Raw genomic sequence first — 18106 nt, 5'->3', positions numbered from 1 at the left:
ATATAATCCACCCATACCACACCAGATGAACTTGTCTTCTTGTCCTACTCACTACTATGCTTTGTTGGTCTATGCCAATGCTGGACTCTAACATTGCTTGAATGATATGGGTGACAAACACCCTCAGTGGTTTTGACAGAAATCTAGTTCTATAGCTACCACAGTCTTAAAGCACACATCAATTTCACTGACACTCACCTTAATACCTGCTATGGATTCCAAGTTAGTACATGCATGAGCCTTTATAACAAGTCACATAACACTATTATACACTTAATGACCATGCACTCAAATTAGGGACCTGTCCTTAGTGCAAGACAATGTCATTTCCACATGAGAGTCTATGATAAGTACCTAGTCTCGCCATAGGAAAATGTCAAAGTTGATCATGTGTGGTTTTGGTAGGAATGTAGTTTAACTCTTCTCAAGATGATTGCAACACTATCGCTACATCATTGTTTTGGTATTATGAAGCTGGTGAGGTCCATCTTTTAAATACACACTCCATATTGCATAGCCTCTGACAATGTGCTCAATTTGCACGACCACATGTTGATTTTATCAGTAAAGCACTGAAAAACTACTTAAGCACCCTTAAGACTATTAAATGCCTCTTGGAGTGGAATTCTACAAAAGAGTCCCCTTTATTGTTATGATAAATAGCAGGCCTGAACAGTTCTATAGCTGGTAGCAGAAAAGCATCCTATTTAGCAGCTGCCCTGTATAATGTACTAAAAGTGGATACAGCACTACTGTTTCCTATACTACCTGTTTACAGCATCTTCCATGGTGCTACAAAGACTTTGGTGCTACACTCACTCAACTACAAATACAAAAAGCACTTATTATTTTGAAAGACAAACTGTATTATGAAGCTACTAAAAGTTGGCTGAAAAGTTGTAACCAAAAGCTTGCAAAAACTGAGGTAAAATGTTGTGCGCAAAAGGTTACAAAACCAAAATTAAACCTACCACAACTGCGATTTGAACCCAGTACCTACTGTTTGTGAGTCAAGTCACTGTAACGGCTGAGCTATTTATCCAAGACCAAGTAAGTCAACACTATTTAAACTTGTTTATGAAGGCATTCAAAGTTGGAATGGCTATAGGTGTTTATTTGTGGTTTGCTTGAGGTTACAGAAAGAATTCAAGCAAATTCTTTGCTACACCCTTGCATTCAACGCACTGTACGTCGCAAACGATGACAGTTAAAAACTTCATTAAAATGCGACTGAATTCTTTAATGATGAGCGTTTCATTTTCGAGAAAAAACCGCTTTGATATGCTCATCAGTTGTTGAGAAAAATGTTGGATGCCAAAGTGTCACGTGCTACAAAAAAGGTGCGTCCAAAAGTAGTGATGGGCGATACCAGGATTTTTAAACCGATACGATATTCACTAAAGATAACCGATATTGATACTTTTCTTCGATACGATATTTCAACATCAAATTGCACACACAAATTGCTAAAATTGAAACTTCTCTGCTCACACAAAGATTTAAAGGAAATAGTTAACATACGAATTCACAGGAAAATAATAAAAGTGTTTAAGGCACAATCCAACTGAAATCTTGCCTTTTAAAATGCATTCCCATCACGTGATATATCATATCGAAATATTGTGTTCAGAAAATATATCGATACAATTCGATATGCAAAAATCAAATGATATCAATATAGTATCGATATATCGCACATCACTATCCAAAAGGTCTAATTTTCAAAATAAAAAACCAAGTGACACCAGCTGGATTTGAACCCACCACCTCTGGGTTTCAAGTCAGCTGTTTATTTAGCGGTTTTCAAAGGAATGTAGCTCAACTTTTCTCTGCACCTTCGTCTTCAACTCGCTTTGCAGAGTGAATGGAAGCACGTGTCAACTCGCGGTAACAAACTTAGAGTAGGAGGATGATGAGTTGAGTCCAACAGTCCCAGGAGAGTTAGCGACGTGACGGACAGACAGCCAGACGGCTTTTCAGCTTTATATATATAGATTCAAATGAAATTTGATTGTGGGAGACAATTTTAGAACAACATAGCTGTGTTTGTTACAGTGAACAGGCAAATCCCAAAATATAAATTCTAATTATAACTCCCACTATTTTGCTGAGTGTTTTAAGGCTGCTATTTCGTGTACAAGAAGTTACTAAAGACCAAAATGGGTAAGTCTCCTGTCCAGTGTAGCTTCGTGAATCTCTAAAAAGGGTGTGGTCCATAATTGAAAAATCCTTATCACCACCGCTCTGGCTCCGTCCCATAAGCTCCAACTCGCGATAATAGTTGGCTAGCCATTTTATCGATTTAAAGGGAATATAAGCCATGTATTCTAGCCTTTTACAAAGATTCTGAGATGTTATACCAGCCGGTTCCTCCACACCATTGCTCATTTAGTTCTGAATCTTCCCCTATGTGTAATAAAAAGTGTAAGCTTTGATTTCTTCAGCAAAACAATGTCTGTGCCCAACGATTTCATTACGACAGAAAATCCAAACCCACAATGATTCTACCTATGTGCCCATATAAAACCGGCCCGTTATCCAAGTTAGTTAGAGAACACGCCCTCGGATCTTTGTGCTTTAAGAACCTCAGCTGCACCTCAGTTTTTAAAATCCATGAAGATCCTCGTTCTAGGTCTCTAACTAACACATATATACTGAGGAGAGTGTCCTACTCCCATTACTCCTTCCCCTTACATGCAATTTGGTGAATTTTTGGTATACAATGACATTAGCTATGTATCAAGGGTGGGGTATAATCCAATAGCTAACCGCCTGCGACCCCCCTCCCCACCCCCAGTAAGCCTTCCACAAATCTTATATGGTTTCACATAATGAGAAAATACACTTGTAGGGACATGACGGGTGGTCAAATCCTCATGCAAGTATTTTGGGAACTGAGTGTAGGACACAACTAATTTAGAACAGCAAATCCACTAGTGGTTCAAACTGTACTCACTAATGCCCGGGAGGGGGTAGTGGGGCTTACTATTGATGGGTGCATTATACCTAGTTGTTACTAAAACCCTTCAAACACTATATACTGGAAACCTTAGGATACTACTAGTATACTAACCACAACATATTGACACTACACTGGTTACTATATGGTACCCACCCTGGGGTCTGTACTGGTCATTGTTGTCATGGTTACTGTGGTCACCAGTTTACAACAGGAAGGAGGATACACCCTCTGGTTGTCTCTGCATCTCATCATCACCCCTCTGATCCAACACTCTAGACCTGATCATTTGATGAGATGGCTTCTTCTTTGTTGTTGGCTAATAGTGACAAGGGGTAACAGTGACACACACCATGGGTCATAGTGACACACACAAGTACACACATACAAGGAGGTAGTTACACACACTCACTGGTGAAGTCTTGTTAGTCAACACATTGTTAGTAGTTGATGTTGTTGTTGTTACACCTGTATGGTGACATGTGATCAACATGTCTCATTGTCATGGTAACCACAACACAGTACTCAACTAGCTAAACCTGTTATACTACACCACTGATCATACTCTAATACAACACACCTACACTATCATTGTACATTAACATAAATAATAGTTATACGGACACAATGTGGAGTCTATGGAATTTATAAACCTGAAGGCCCAAGGCTGTAGCGCAGTGGGGGCACTACTAATTATATAAGGGCCTGAGGGTTTATAAATTACATGGACTCCACATTGTATCCGTATAACTAATTTAGACTCTATTTACACTATGTTTTACTTAATGGGTAGTTACTCCTTAACTCCTTTCAGTAGGTTCTTTTGCAGCTTTGACTTCTTTAGTTTACTATGCGCCTCTAACATCTATAATTCGGGCACCATAGCAACATGACTTGGCCACATCGTTGAACGTTCGCGGCTATGCTATCAACCTTGAGATGAATGTCTAGCTACTTTCTTCGAGGATGGTATAATATGCAAGCGTTTTGTAAAAAGCTACCTCATAAGTTGTGTAATTTAAAGTGTGGCATGAAACAAAGTAGCTAGGGTATACGTTAGTTATCCGCCCTTTTGACATCATTGCGGGTAATAAAATGCATGACGATTGGTTTTAAAAAGTGGTGAATATATTGTGCCTGAAGGCGTGGTGTATAAGTAAACAAGGTGGAGTATATGAGATTTATTGACCACCTAAAACAGCCTAAATAGAGTCTAACAAGTGTCAATTTTATACACCATTATAGGTTCCCTTTTTCAACACAAACATTTCACTTTTGTTAGAATTACATGACCAGCTGTTGTAGCTTGATAGTTGATTCTAACAAAAATCATAGTTGCTTTCTTTAATGGGGGTGTATTACAAGGTGGTTTTTACTTGTACGTGTAACAAATATTCCTTAGAGTATATGCTTAAGTAAGTGACCTTACCACATCTACGCAGAAAAAATGTCCAGTATTAAGTCACAGCATTATGCAGAGATATACTGCCTACCTCATCACAGCTAGATAGTCCAACTAAATAAGTTTTGATTTTACCAGTGGGCATTTATTGAGATTAAACGATGAGCATTAATAAGAAGTTAAATGACAAAATTGTGCTTAGAAGCTGTAGCTCGAGCTGTAGAAGTAGACACTCTATATATTGTTTTCATAATGGTGGAATCTGTTAGGATGGTATACAGGCTGTGCCTTTATCTAGCTGTCACGGACTTTTCAGCTCCATGGATAGCCACTAGCAAATGCTGCCTTCGTCCTGAAAACCTGAACACTGACATATGTAGCTAACATCGTAAGCCTTTCCCAGCAGATCAATTACCTCACAACCAGGACAACCTTGTGTTACTGAAGACTGGACTATAGTGTACTGGAGATGGAATAGCTGTTATTTATTGTGTTCAGGGGCGGATCTAGGATTTTCAAAAGGGGGTTTCCAGATGTATAGTACAGGACATGTCTAGGATGCAGTCTCAAATATACTGACAGGTTTTTTGATTTTACACCTCTTGAAATTTAAATAAAAATTAATATGTGCAAGTGGAAATATTCTCACAAAACTGATAATCATGCCAATCACTTCACAATACAGAAGCATACCCTGGCTTTGTAAAGGAAGGGGGGAGCATACAGGTATTAGGGATAAAGAGCTGGGGGGCTGCACCCCCCAGAAGCTGACGGTGTTTGGTGTGTTTCAAACTTAAATTTCAATGTACAAAGTAGTTTTACGCACAAATGTCTAAATCATTAAGATGTGTTTTACAATCAGTTTGCATTGATCAAGAACTGTAGGGTTCCTGTAGTGACAGTCTTGCATAGTCCAGCTACAGCCTGAAGTATATTTATAGCTATATAAAGTTTATAATGAAGAATTATGTACTCTTTATTGATTTTACAAAAGTATTAGATGTTACACTATCTTATGATCCGATATGCTTAAGTGGTCAATACTCTTGAATTCGCAGTCCATGAAGTTGTAACACTGCATGTGATCTGGGCTAGTCTGATGGTCACTTGGAGGCTGGTGGCCTTAACGTACATGCAGCTGTCTAGCTCTTTAATGTCTATAATGCGGGAGTTAATGATCAGGACAGTTCATCCAGATTGAGAAAATACATGATTAAACTATTGGCAGTATAATAAAGATAAATGATATAATTATAACACCCAGAATCAGTTTAAGAACAAACTAGCTGGGCTAGTCTAATCATTTGATTGTGTATCTCTTTTTAATCTTTATCAGTGCTCTTTACACTCTACTTGAAGTTTGCACAGTAACAAATAATAATAATTATTATTACCAGTGTGAAGGATACTTGATATATTGTTGCAGAATACGGTGACTGTTCTATTGAAGTATTTTACTGACTGCTCTATTAGAGTATCTTGATCTTATATTGCAACAACTCAAGGACAACTACTCTGAGCTACATCCAATCTAGAAGGGGTTTCCGGAAACCTCGAAAATCCCCCTAAAACCGCCCCTGGTGTTTGCTTTCTGTTTATGGACTTCTTTTGATTCTGTGCCCCATATGAGCAACTCTTATTGAACTTACAGTTATTTGGAGTAGGTGGAGCTTACTAAGGAGATTCAGGTGTTTGACTACTTATACTCTTAGACAGTGTGTGGTCCTTTACGGCTCATTATCTTCCTGGCTACCTGTGACCTCTGGGGGTACCACAAGGCACTATTCTGGATCCCCACTATTATACGATACAGTAATATTAGCCCTGTTATTTCATTATACTACACCCGGATTTCTATAGTGACCACACATGATGAGACATACAGTATGTCAAGTCTCAATTGTAACTGGCTATAACTGACTATAACTGACTATAAAGATGACTTTGATGAACTGATACAGTTTAGCAGGTCACATGTTGGCACACTGGGCCAAACCGAATCATCAAGATGCACTACAGATAACAATAATATTGAACTTCCTTCTCATTATACAAGATGCGTACTAAGCGCTGATGAAATAAAAGGTTTATACAATCAATTTGTCTATTGTGTCTATTGCAAAGTCAACCATCATAAAAAAGTATGGACCAGATAAAATATTGAAGCCATTTATGAATGCAATCAATGAGTTAGAGAAGGTAAATCATTACAAGTGTACAATTAAGTAACCATACTACTAGGACAGTGGAGTTACATTTCAAATAGAAGGTAATTATCATACTTTCAGAGGTACACTAACTCTAGTCACTGGAGACAATCTTGGTAGCTGGTATATTGGAGGATACAAACAGCTCTCTTCAGCAAAACGAAAGTGTCGGTTTTGCATGGCGGTTTCTACAGATATGCAACAGAAGGTATACATGTATAATATTAGAGGCAAACACTAATGTTTACAATATACATTGACATGCAGTTTTATGCAGATAAATTTCAGCCACGTACCAAAGCAACTCATGAACGCCACTGCAAGTTGCTTAAAGGTCCTCTACACCAGTATATTGCTAGAATTGATAGAGATTCTATATTAAATTCATCAAGATATTTTCATGTAGTACACGGTTTATCTCCAGATTGTATGCATGATATTTTAGAAGGAAGTTTACAGTATGAGGTAAAGGAACTATTGAAACACTGCATACAAACAGAAGCATATTTTACTCTTGAAGACCTAATTACTGTGATTGAAGAGTTTCCATATGTACTGTCTGACAAAGAAACTAGACCAGCAAAAATTTCTCCCACCACTTTAGCATCCTGTGATCATTCAGTGAAGCAGAAAGGTCAAATTACACACACACACACTACACACTACACACACACACACACACACACACACACACACACACACACACACACACACACACACACACACACACACACACACACACACACACACACACACACACACACACACACACACACACACACACACACACACACACACACACACACACACACACACACACACACACACACACACAACGTTACATTCATGCGAATCCCTCACTTGAATTCATGGTTGAAACCCGGGAACAATTTCGAGCACGTGTATTTTCACGCCATCTTGCAATCACGTGAACTATCATCGCGGGCACGTGATCTGTATTTAATTGTGATTTCAGAAAACCAGACTTGCCGTGTGTTAAAACATAGCAGTTGGACGCATCGACTGTTCCAGATAGTAAGTTTTGTTGTGTTGCAAGATCGCTTTTTCGTGTGGTATAACAGCGATTAGTCCACCTTTCGTTTAAAGTCCTCTGTATCCCAGCCAAGTGATAGGTTGTATTGCAATGTTTTCTGAATTTTGTAATCTCCACCATTTGGGATTCTCTTATCGTGGAGTTCTTAGTGCTTCTGTTTTTTTTTTTCACTGAAGGTGACATCTTTCTAGTCTGGCGCAGCCGACCCATTTTAGGCGCCCCGTTTTATTGCAATGGTAATAGTGAACGCTATAGTCTTTTGCTCTCGTTTTACAAACGTTTCGTTTCGTTTATGGAAAACGAAATGGCAACGAAACGCGAACTTTTTTTGTCCGCTTTAAAACAAACAAAATCTTATCACTTCTAGCACACAGTTTTTATGAGATATTCATTTGCTAGCATCCTTTTCATATATGGTGCCACATCATATCATGCATGGCCTCAGGGCAATTTTGGAATCAATCACTGCCAATGAAGTATCCCCCAGGTGTGGGGCATTTGCCATGCAGAAATTCTACTGTGTACCTAACGGTGATGGTTTTGTGCTGGATAACAGATAGAGGTAATACTCCAACTGGGGATTTTAGGTGTGGCATTTGACTCAACGAGTTTTCAAATCCCCACCTATCGTCCCTGCCCGCATGTGTTTTTAGGAGTGAAGCAAAACTTTCATAATTCATTATTTCTCATGTTTCCAGTGTATGTTTTAAAAATAGTGCGTGTGACAACATAGCAATTACTGTTCCGTATGCGTGCTATATAGATCTCATGGAGTCAGGGCTACAACCACGTGTCAAAACACCCAATAACCAGCAAGTGAAAGGTAGACATGAATTGTGTCAGTCCTCTGTGTAAGATTTCTAACATAGATGATATTGATAACGGAGATCCTGGCATAATAATAATATATGCCACTGATCAAGACATACACCAAACCCTTGGCTTAAATGCCGTAAACGCAATCCCTAATCTGCAACAAGGTAGGCTAAACAGGTTTCTCAACATGTTTTGTGTATGAATCAAATTTCAATTTCAGGGGCAACTCACGCACAATCCCGCCAAAACTTGTGTCAGTGGATGGATAATCTGGTTGTCAGTTATTCCCATGCAGACTGTCTGTATATAGACGCTAGTAGCAATAGAGTGCATGGGGCATACCATAAACTCCAGCAGCAAGAACACAGCAAGGTGGAGGGGAAACTGTCACAATTTGTGACATGGGCGGCAGAGTGTGAGGCCGCCGGCTACAGCGCCGGCCGCTATTTGTCTATTGAGGGTGCCGGCCGAGGGGCATGTGAATTTGTCACTCGTAAATTTGGACCGTTTGTTACATACTGACTGTATATATCCATTTATAGCTAGCTAGTGGACTTTGGAATGATAAGAATAGATGAACATGAAATAATATATGAATGAATGTTCGTTTTTTTTCACTCTCACACGTCAGTTGGGGAATAAGTTGTATATTCCTAAATTCTTACATGTCGGTTGAGCAATAAGTTTTATTGTCTCTGAATTCCTACATGTTGGATTATAGCAGTATTTTGTTTATCTTCTTGTTCCTACATATCGGACCACACACACACACACACATTCACACACACACACACTACACAAACTGTCAGGTCAGCTTGCTAATTAATTTGGACACCCTGGAAGCCATATGAGCTAATTTGGTAATTTTTATAATCCATATCGCAAATCAGCACTCAGGTCATCTTTAATTTGTGTGATGCCCTACAGAGTAGTTTTAACAACAATGCTTTCACATGCAAATGTGTTATGTTTATCACTTTATAATAACTCCATTAACGTTATAATAATAATATAATAATACATTACATATTATGCAGAAATAGATCAGTCAGGTAAAACACCCATGGTGATGCGATGATGTGATGCCTTAATATCCACTCAAGGGAGAACCCAATGTGGACAGTTTAGACTTGGTGGCACCCAAAGCAATTTTGCTCAGCATATAATATGCCTTGATGAGCAATTTCGCACTGGATGCCATCAACCCTAGTCTGATCCACCTAGAAGACCCCAAAGGCAGTTTTCAGGTGGTCAAGGATGAACGGATATCACTGTGACCCAATGGTTTGAGTAGACAGTTTAAAATCTGTTCCTGGTGTGTGCAATAATCCAAAATCACTTGCATGAGGTTACACAATACTCTAATTGAACAGCTCAGATTTTCCACATATACCTCTATGTGCTGTTACATCTACTTTTATGTACACCAAATGTATTGGTGGTTAACAATGAACGGACATCACATAGGCTGCTAAACAATGAGTGCCAGGCATGTACAACAAACAGCCCAAGACTCATTACAAACACAGCCTGTGGGTGCAGCCTTTGTCAAGTTCTGCGTACCTCAATTTCTATATGGGCATAACACATCAGCAGCTGTGTTATGCCCATGTGTTATGCACATGGACGGGTGGATGTGTTATGCATTATGATAGTTCATTAGATTTCTAAACTATTGTTGCAGTGCACCGCATGCAAAGAAGCCGAAGACTTCGGACTAATATTTGAACAAAAATTAATCACTTTGGCATAGTGTATTATTATTGATTATTTGCTGCACAAGTATTACAATGAACTGCTTGAACCGGGTATTGTTGTACCAACCACCGGTACTTAGTATTACAATGGAGTAACTTAGTTCCCCAGTGAAGTAGGGAACTTTGAACCGGGTATTGTTGTACCAACCACTGGTACTTAGTATTACAATGGAGTAACTCAGTTCCCCAGTGAAGTAGGGAACTTTGAACTGGGTATTGTTGTACCAACCACCGGTACTTAGTATTACAATGGAGTAACTCAGTTCCCCAGTGAAGTAGGGAACTTTGAACTGGGTATTGTTGTACCAACCACCGGTACTTAGTATTACAATGGAGTAACTCAGTTCCCCAGTGAAGTAGGGAACTTTGAACTGGGTATTGTTGTACCAACCACCGGTACTTAGTATTACAATGGAGTAACTTAGTTCCCCAGTGAAGTAGGGAACTTTGAACCGGGTATTGTTGTACCAACCACTGGTACACAGCAATACCAAATGGGCTATTCTGCCACTGCCCAGGGACGGTGAAATATGTTTCATTACATGGATCCAATCTTAAAATGATATAGTCCACCACTAGTTTCAAAATGTCAAGAGTGTCTATATAACATCCAGAGAGCCTAACTGGGGCACATCAAGGGCTCACAATAGTGACACTTGCACACAGAATCAGGTTATACAAACATTTCACAGGTGACAAACAGGTCACAGGTGTATGTTTGTCACCTGTTCTTATACATACCAGGAACATGTGACAAAAATGTATACCACAGTTGTTTGCTCCAATTAAGGGCATCCATATAATTAATAAATAGCAGTGGATGATAGATATTACCCTTAGTGTGAATTTAGACCATTGACACTTTTCACAGCAAATGTCTGGTATGACTCTTTCTGTGAATAGCTGAATCACATGGGATGGGTCTTGTGGCATTAATCCCTCAAGACATGGTATAACTATGACTGATAATAACTACCTTCCTAAGAGTATAAAAGGCTCTTCCACTTCTCTTGTTTGCTAATGCACTACAAACTGTACTACAAGCAGCGGCAATTCAAGACTCCAATATATAATGACAGAAAAGCAAGGCATAGTAGGAGGAAGGATTCCAGCCAATCATTTAATAAATGGTAGAAATGTTATGCTCATGCCCACGAGGGATGAGTATCAATTTGCTTTAGATTTAACAGGAATGCTCTTCACTAAGGAAGAATTGGGGAATGGTCTGTTTATTAAGGAAGAATTGGCTAATGGTCTCTGTTTTATAAATCAGCAATCCACAAAGCCTCCGTTGGATCAAAGAAAGGTACAGGTCACTGTACATGTACTGCAATTGTTTAAAAAATTACATGATGATCCTGTGTTTCAGGTTGAGAGGATAGTGGAGCTAGTTGTAGAGCGCTATCCCCATGCGGACATGAACAACATAAGGAGGCGAATGAACCAGAAGTGTCGGGATGCTCAGGCTCAGCTAGCTAAAACTTCTGCTATATCACAGCAACGTGAAGGAGAAGATGGTCATGGCAACCAAAATGGAGAAAAAAGCCCTGACAATAGCTATAGGGAAGATTACACACAGTAATGTCACACCTATAGTGGAACTGACACTGCTAATTATTTAGTTCATTAATAGATTCATGCATATATGATTATGTACTGCAATATATAATTATTATAAATATGTGGTTTATGAACTAAGGTGGGTGGCATGCTGCTTAGGTTGTAGGAGTTTCCCCTTGGCGGCTTAACGTCCGACTCTACAACTCTACTAAAGCACGAGGTAGCGTCACGTGCGATCACTTAATAATCTGATTACGTCATACGTATACATACAATATGCCACACTCCCCCCAGTTGACCACTGGTCAACTCGGTACATGTAATCATACACTAATAAATATTAAAAATCCTGTTGCTCAGTCATCCACATATGGACTTGCTGTCTGGACTTCCTTGCTGCTTCTCTCACAGGTTTAGAATTTGTGACAGTGTCATCCTCTTCATTACTGACCATCTCCACATCACTAATTGGCTTGGGATTGCTTACATCATTGTCAGTTTGGGGCATCACTTCCAGTGGGTACAGACAAGATGTGGGCCTACGCAGTTTTGTAGGCTTGCCATTTGTAATGACCTTGATCACTGCACCGCGTACCTGGCCATCATTGCTTGTCATCAATTCAATCACTTTGCCCAATTTCCACTGACTACGTGGAGAATGCTCATCATGGACTACAACTACTTCTCCGACAATTGGCGATCGGGGAACTCCAATATTTCTTGTAGTGTGACTTCTCTCTCTGAGTTCAAGGAGATAGTCATCCCTCCACTGTACCCAATATTCATCGAGGGCTCTTGTGAGAAGTTGTAGTCTAGAATTGAGATCTTTAGGACCCACGGTGAAATTGTCATCATTGATATCTGTATCAGTTCCAGAGCCATCAGGAAGAGATAAAACTCGGCGTCCGGCTAACAAATGTGATGGGGTCAGAGGTTCCTTTAGGTCTTCACTAGATAAGTATGATAGTGGCCTCGAGTTAACTATAGCTTCTGCTTCAGTGAGTGCGGTCAACAGTTCGTCATATGACAGCTTGGCTCTACCTATGGTCTTCTTCAAGCATCGCTTCACAGATTGAACCATTCTTTCAAAAAATCCCCCCCACCAAGGCGCTTTCTCCAGGTTAAAGGACCATGTTACCTTGAGGTCTGTTAGGTATTGAGCTGCTGAAACAAAGGTCTTTGCATTGTCTGAGATGACTTGGGTTGGTACACCCCTTCTGGCTGTAAAGCGTTTGAATGCTCTAAGAAAGCTCTGGGTACTCATGTCTGGTACCAGTTCAAGGTGAATGGCTCGTGTCACACAACACGAGAATAAACAGATCCAAACCTTGTTATCTGACACTTCAGCTGTTGAAACATAAAGTGGACCTGCATAATCCACCCCACAATGTGAAAATGGTGGAGCTTCCTTTACCCTGAATTCTGGCAAGGGCGGTGTGGGAACTGCTTTAAATTGCAAGCCTTCAACTTTACGACACCTTAGACACCCATACAAGATTTTCCGAACAAACTGTCTGCCTTTTGCAAACCAATACTTAGTCCTGACCTCGGTCAATGTATCTTTAACTCCACTGTGTCCACACCGTTCGTGAGCATGCTTCGTAACTAGGGTGGCAAAATAATGCTCCTTGCATAACAGAATTGGATGCTTCTTTGAAAGGGGGAGGTCTGCCTTGGATAGTCTCCCGCCACATCGCCACAGCTTATGTTTGTCAGAAAACAGCTGCAACTGAGACTTCCATGACTGGAACCGTGCATCCTTTTCCAAACAAATCTGGCTATCAAGTAACCAATCAAACTCTGCTTGTTCTATGTCAGCTACAGTAATATTCCAATCAATGACAGGTTTGCTGCCCTTAATGATCAACTTAAATCGTAGCACAAACTTCCGTACATATGCTGTCACTCGCAATAACTTGTGCAGCGTACTAAATCGCTTGCAGTCAATCAGTTCGCCAATTCCGCCACTCTTTACAGTTACCAACATGCTGCATGACGGTATGCTAGCTTTCACCTCCATTTCAGCAATGCATTCTTCTGATATGGTGATCTGTTGCTGCATTCTGACAAGGGCAATACTACTTAACCAGTCTGGTCCATGTCTCCATAGTAGGCTTGCATCCAATTCTTGAGGTGAGACTCCACGCGATGCCATATCAGCAGGATTGCTTTTGCCTGGGCAATGGAACCAGTGATCAGCTGGCATAAGGTTCCGAATCTCACTGACTCTATTATGCACAAATTGCTTCCATTCCTTGTCTTCCCCTTTGATCCAGTACAGTGCTACCATGGAGTCTGTAAAGCACTGGCTGGAACAAATCTCTATGACTGTTGCAAGTGCTGAACGTACGTGCGTGATAAGCCTTGCCAGTAACAGACATGACAACAATTCAAGACGAGGGATGGTCTGCGTGTGCAGTGGTGACACTCTGGTTTTTGATGCCACAAACTCTATTGAATCATTTCCAGTATGTAGGTACACAACGGCACCATATGCAACGGTTGAAGCGTCACAGAAACCATACAGAGAACAGGGCTGCTTGCTACCTGCAGAAGCGAAATAAAATCTGGGAATCAACATAACAGTACCATGAAATTTGGACACTATTCCTTTCCACTTTAACTCCAGCTCCTGTGGCAATGGACCATCCCAGCCAATCTTAAATCGACACAGCTCCTGGAAAAATATCTTCAAGGTGATTACTACAGGAGATAAAAACCCCAATGGGTCGTAAATCCGAGAAGCTACTCCCACTATGTTACGCTTTGTGGGCTTCAGTTCATGGAGAGATCTGGCAATGTTGGTTAAGTCAAATTCAAGATTGTCGCTAGACGGGTTCCACCTTACTCCCAGAACCTTCTGATCACCTGTTGCGCAGCTACCAGCAAGTAAACCGTCTGTGTACGTGGCATCTTCTTCCACAACTGTGTTGCTTGAGGCAATGTTGCTGCCTGCTTCCGGACTATTAGCATCAATTCTGTGCTGGAGACTTGCGGAACTTGTGACAAACTTACGCAAGTTGAAACCACCTTCTGCGAAAATCTTCCTTGACACTGTATGAAGTTCATACGCTGCATCATCACTATCTGCGCCATATGTCACGTCATCTACATATATAGATCGTGAGAGTGTATCCACTAAGGCTGGATGGCTGTTCTGGTATGTCAGGAGGTGGTGGTTGATAGTTGCATTAAGAAGAAATGGGCTTGATGATACCCCAAATACAACTCTGGTAAACCGCATTGGTACAATGTTAGGCAAATGATCATCTACATTGTCAACCCACAAGAATCTAAGAACATCTCTGTCTTGCTCACTAACCGATACCATCAAAAAAGCCTTTTCTATATCAGCCACTAGCGCTACCTTGTAGCTACGAAACCTCAAAATGATGTCGAATATGTTTTGAATAAACTTTGGCCCAGAGAATAAACAGTCATTTAGGGACGGGCCTCCTGCCCTCGCAGAAGCATCATAAACGATTCGCAACTTGGATGTTGTCTTGTCCCTACGGATAACTGCATGATGTGGAAGATAATGTACAGTCCCACTAGCACTCTTTGGTGAGTCATCAACCACCTTTTCAATGATGCCTTGCCTAAGCTGTTCTTGCATAACTGCATGATACTCCAGTCTCACTTCTGGGTCCTGACGAAGCCTTTTAAGGAGTCCTTCAAGACGTCGTTTAGCAAGGCAAAAATTGCTAGGTAGTTGCGTCATCTTGTTTGGCTTCCACGGGAGGCTTACTGTGTAACGACCATGGTCGAATCGAATGCTATCAGTGAAGTCATCGTACACTGAGGGTTCTGCTGTTGTGATACCCAGAGACTCTAAATCCCAGAATGCCTTTAGAGAATGATCCAAACGCTCTTCAGCTGAGCCAATGTGTAAGGAATGAGTAGTATGCAAGCTAACAGAGTCACCTTGGGTGGTGAAACTAGAGACCGGTCCTGAAAGTACCCAGCCCAGGTGGGTGTGGATGGCTGTAGGGCTGTTTTCTGTCTGAATAACTTTTCCAGTTGCTATTTGCCAGTAGTAATCAGATCCGATCAAGGCATCTATCTGCAATTCGTCACCAATCCGTGAGTGGTCAGCTAGATCAAGACCTTCGAGGTGACTGTACTTTGCCTTGGTGTATGCTATGGGTTGGCATGACAGGGGTTCACAGATCAAAGGCACTACTGAGAACGTCACCTGGATGGTGTCTCCAGTTCTAAGTGATATCCCAACTCTAACGACTTCAACAGTTTGGACAGTTGTGGTCTCTGATCCGAATGTTTTGATCTGCACTTGCTCAACATGTTCTGGTTGTAAGCCTAGTTCATCTTTGACTCTTTGTGTCATGTAAGACCGCTGGCTCCCCCCATCCAGCATTAGTCTGACTGTCATTCCATAGTTTGGTTCATTTAAGTTGAACATGTAAGCCTTGGCCGTTTGCAGCAATACTGGTACCTGGGTCTTCACACAATACAGCTGTGTCGTAGGTGTAAGCAGTTGTTCTGCAACATGAGTCTGTTGATGAGACGGTGGTTCTGACTGCTGCAAACTAGGTGGCTGAACTGTCAGTGAACCAGACTGTGAGGTAGGTGGCTGAGGTGATTGTGAAGTGGGTGGTAGCTGGGTAGGTGGCTGTCGCGTTGTAGCAATGTGATTCTGAGAGTTATATCCTTGTGTTCTGTTACCTTGGGAACCAGCATACTTATTCTTGCAAATACTTGTGTGGTGATGGCCATTACAGTGTGTGCATTTGACTGGAGAACGGCAGTCTCGGCTAAGATGATGTCTTCTAAGGCACACAAAACACCTCCCTGTTCGCTTCAGAATTACTTTCCTTTGATTAATGTCTGTAACAGCTGTGCACGAGGATGATGTATGACCTTGCCGGCAATAAGAGCACTTCGGTTGCCCTTCATTGGCTAGGAGTTCTGCCGCTGTATGCAACTGCGGCCCTCGTTGATCATGACTAGGACCAGAAGCTCTCTCACGTGCACTAATTTCCTTCTCAACAATACCCATCAAGTCATCAATGTTCCACTCGTCATCGCCAATTCCTCTATTGATGATCAGCCTAAGTTCATGTGGCAATCGGTTCATAAGAAGTGATGACAACAAATTTCCATATGAATCTACAGGAACCTCAAGTGATTTAAGACTGCGCACCTGAAATTCTACTTGGTCATATAGGCCACGAAGTGCCTTTATGTTTGATCCTGATTGAACTGACTCTAGCTCTAACAAAGAGTCCATATGTCGAGAGATAATCTGTTGCTTGTTGCCAAATCGTTTCTTGAGAGTATCTATAGCCTCATCATAATTGGGATCAGTGAGCTGTAATCCAGCAATAGCACGCAATGCAGGACCCTCCAAGAGGGAGTGCAGGTAGGTGAATTTATCAACTGTAGATAAGCTTGGGTTCAGGTGGATGGATGATTCAAACATACTCCAAAACGACTCCCACTTGGTAAGGTCACCATTGAAAGATTTTGGTGTAAGCTTGGGTAGCTTTACTTTACTTCCACCATCTCTGTCGCTTGGAAGTCTACTGGCGGGTGGAGGACCTGTCGGGGTTGTTGCAGACGGGGAACTTCGGCGAGTACTAGATACACTGGGTTTATTTAAAATCAGCTGCTCTATACGGCAAATCACTTCCTGTAACCTCTCTGAGAACACATCCGCCTGTTCTATTTCTTCATCGATGGCATCATTTTCAATCAGGGTTAAGATTTCGTCATCAAGGGTGCGTATCTTAGTCAGCTTTTCGGTTAACGAAACTTTCCACTGAAGTAGTTTGTCTGGCGTAGCGGCTGTAGTGTCGGTAGCCTCCTCTATTTGGCGCATTAGCCTCGTGGCCGAAGATCTATGCCCGCCTCTGACTTTCTTATGTCTCGCAAGGGCTTCGTCCGTCGACATATCAACACAATATGTTATAAGAAAACCCTTAATCTTACTACTAGATCAACTGCCACCGGAATCGGACGAGTCTTCGACGAATTCTAATTAGTACCCACCAACTGGAATCAGGGATCAATCTAAGGGAGTCAGCAGCGAAATACACATTCACACAAAACAATGACTAGCCTGGTCGGGTACCGTTTATAACCCGGTACCAAGGTGTCCGCGTTTGTGGTTCAAATTATTCAGGAGTCTAGATTTCTGCTGTCTGACTTATCGCAGCACGTCCCTAGTTCAGTCTGCGGCTCGAAGGACCATGTAGGAGTTTCCCCTTGGCGGCTTAACGTCCGACTCTACAACTCTACTAAAGCACGAGGTAGCGTCACGTGCGATCACTTAATAATCTGATTACGTCATACGTATACATACAATATGCCACATAGGTGGTGGAAGAGGTG

General features: G+C 41.2%; 3 long non-coding RNA genes across 10 annotated transcripts in view; 2 read left to right on the top strand and 1 right to left on the bottom strand.

The window, feature by feature from the left end:
* LOC136255981 (uncharacterized) overlaps positions 1 to 7848 on the bottom strand; it is an 18314-nt gene extending 10466 nt beyond the window's left edge. Inside the window, exons 1-5 of one of the 6 annotated variants that reach the window (XR_010701257.1) lie at positions 7430 to 7848; positions 6865 to 6923; positions 4389 to 6756; positions 3372 to 3427; positions 3116 to 3278 (exon numbers count right to left, since the gene is read on the bottom strand). This is a non-coding gene — a long non-coding RNA (uncharacterized lncRNA). The remainder of the gene's footprint in view (positions 1 to 3115; positions 3279 to 3371; positions 3428 to 4388; positions 6757 to 6864; positions 6924 to 7429) is intronic. The other 5 variants (XR_010701256.1, XR_010701260.1, XR_010701259.1 and 2 more) reach the window with 5 other exon arrangements.
* Positions 1 to 18106, top strand: part of LOC136255670 (uncharacterized) — a 121140-nt gene that overhangs the window by 55984 nt on the left and 47050 nt on the right. The gene's annotated exons all lie outside the window — the stretch shown is intronic.
* Positions 7461 to 18106, top strand: LOC136255980 (uncharacterized). Of its 2 annotated transcripts, XR_010701255.1 has the most exons (7): positions 7461 to 7603; positions 8386 to 8445; positions 8492 to 8602; positions 8659 to 11325; positions 11377 to 11501; positions 11565 to 11914; positions 18092 to 18106. It is a non-coding gene; the product is annotated as an uncharacterized lncRNA (long non-coding RNA). The 2 variants fall into 2 exon arrangements; XR_010701254.1 differs by having other exon boundaries at positions 8659 to 11501.

The sequence above is a fragment of the Dysidea avara genome, chromosome 5 (assembly GCF_963678975.1).
Source record: "Dysidea avara chromosome 5, odDysAvar1.4, whole genome shotgun sequence".
NCBI lineage: Eukaryota > Metazoa > Porifera > Demospongiae > Dictyoceratida > Dysideidae > Dysidea > Dysidea avara.
This window is presented reverse-complemented; position numbering and strand designations above follow the sequence as displayed.